The sequence below is a fragment of the Neophocaena asiaeorientalis genome, unplaced genomic scaffold (assembly GCF_003031525.2).
Source record: "Neophocaena asiaeorientalis asiaeorientalis breed wild unplaced genomic scaffold, Neophocaena_asiaeorientalis_V1.1 scaffold118, whole genome shotgun sequence".
In the NCBI taxonomy this organism is placed as follows: domain Eukaryota; kingdom Metazoa; phylum Chordata; class Mammalia; order Artiodactyla; family Phocoenidae; genus Neophocaena; species Neophocaena asiaeorientalis.
In genome coordinates, this window is record NW_020175528.1 from 4,348,920 (window position 1) to 4,351,246 (window position 2,327).

Sequence of the window (2,327 nt, forward strand, 5' to 3'; positions counted from 1 at the left end):
CCTTATTACACATATATTAATAATACCATTTAATCTCCATAGCAGGGCAAATATTAATCCTACATTACAGATGAAGAAAATGAAGTTCCAAGAAATGTAGCATCACATGGCTTGACATTGGGCCAAGTCTAGCCAAGTGGTTTTCCCTAGAATACGATAAAAACAAAATACAAAGACCTCTGAAAGTTGCTAAGAGAGTAAATCTTAAGTATTCTCACCACAAAACAGAAATGGTAATTATGTAATGTGATGAAGCTGTTAGCTAATGCTATGGGGTAATCATTTTGCAATATTTACATGTATCTCCAAGTCCATATGTCAATTATATCTCTAAAGTTGGGGGGGGAAAAATTGTGTACAATGAACTCATAGTACAGTTATAATGTCAGAAATATAAAAGACCTCCAAATTAAATATATTTTAAAAAAATACAGTAACCTGGAGTGGATAAACGCGCTCACGTTAGCTCCTGGACGAGAGGGAGGATGCAGCAGTGACTGCGTGCTGAAAAGCGAGGAAGCTACTAAAGGAGTCAGTGACAGATAGAGCAAGAGCCATGCCACGCCAGGGCCTAGTGGCCGGGCCAGACTTTGACTATTTTCAGCGTCACTCTTTCACGCCAGCAGAGGTGGCCCAACATTACCAGCCGGAAGACCTCTGGGTTGTCTTACCTGGGAAACATGTACGACCTAATGCCGTTATTACAGGAGTACAAGGGAGACCTGCTGCCGAAACCCATCGTGGAAATTGCGGGCCAGGACATCAGCCACTGGTTTGATCCAGACACCAGAGACATCGGCAAAGCACACAGATCCGCTGACCGGTTCCCTGAGATACCGCACCCTCCGGGGCTGCTTTCTGCACGTGCCGCCTCAGCTGCCCCTTTCGGACTGGGCCAATGATTTCGGGAAGCCTTGGTGGCAGGGGTCGCGTTACGAGGTGGGGCGGCTGTCCGCCAAGACCCGGAATACCTGCATCATTAACACGCTCACATCGCAAGAGCACACACCGGAGGTGGGGGCCCAGGAATCAGTGTGGGAAATCCTACACAGCTATCTCCCCTGTGCTGCGCATGCTGCCAGCTACACATGGAAATATGAAGCGGAGAACCTGACATGGATTATACCCTGGAAGAGAATGGCATCTGGGATGAGGAGGAAGAATTTGATTATCTCAATATGGATAGTACACTCTACACACCTGCAGTACTGCTGTACTTCAATGATGACCTCACAGAGCTACAGAAAGGGAGATGTATGCTCACGTAGGCTCAAGACATATTTTGAGTTTAGTTGTTTCTGTGCCCTGTAGGAAAAGAGGTGGGGATGGAGCAGGGAGGGCAGTACCTGGACCTAGACCTCCATTCTGCTCTGGGAGCTGGCCTGAGGTTCCCATGCCCGACTGAAGTGTAAAGGTCCTATTCCTCGGGTTAATTACAATTTACTCTGAGAAAGTTAGGAAGAATGCTAGAAGTGAATTAATTTTTAGGACTGATACAAGAAAATAAAGTATCTTAGATCAGGGAGATGTAGAAGAGGATAGTCAGAGAGAGCTCAGGCAGAACTTTTCAATAGTAAGAGAAAGAGAAGTCCAACACAGGGATGAGGGATGGAAGAACTTTTCTGGCAATGATGGAAATGGGGTGGCTTCAGGAAGATGGGATTTACAAAGACAGGAATAGGAAATGTCTATCACTGGCCATATAAAACTGGCTAATCTCTCTTCTGAATAGTATTTGGCAGCTGAAACCCAAGAGGAAAGAAGGAAGTGAATGGTCACCAGGTAATTCAGGCTAGATATTATGCTATGTGCTTTATATTCCTCATTTAATACAACTACCCATAAGACAGATACCATTACCACTATTTTACAGATAAATATTCTGAAGCTTAGCAAGATATAATAGCACAAAAGGCACACCAGTTAGTAACCAGATTGCAAACCCAGGTCTTCCCAATTCCAAAGTCTATGTTCTTCTCAATGTCCAGGCTCACTGCACAATGGGAACCTATAGGCCTATTGTGTAGTCAGCTGTGGTGTTGTGCTTTTTTGTTTTGTTTTTTTAGTTATTGTCTTTGCAAGGGACATAGCAGAGTTCTGCAGTGGCAGAGAGGACACAGGGAAGGCTATGTGTCAGCTGAGTCATAGCTATTGAGGCTACTTCATGGTTAATCCCATAGCAAAACTTTCCTCTGACTTTTCTGAGGCAAAGAGGTGGGTATATACTGACTCCAGGAAAATTAGAGTGGGAAAGGGCCTTTGGATTGGGACCATTTAGAAGGGGGAGCAAAAAGGAGGCAACAGCATGTATATTCATGATGAGCCTG

At 44.6% G+C, this 2,327-nt stretch overlaps 1 pseudogene; it reads left to right on the top strand.

Moving 5' to 3' along the window:
* The first annotated feature begins 556 nt into the window (after positions 1–556).
* On the top strand, positions 557–1,268 carry LOC112415852 (cytochrome b5 domain-containing protein 1 pseudogene; annotated as a pseudogene).
* The last annotated feature ends 1,059 nt before the right edge of the window (positions 1,269–2,327 follow it).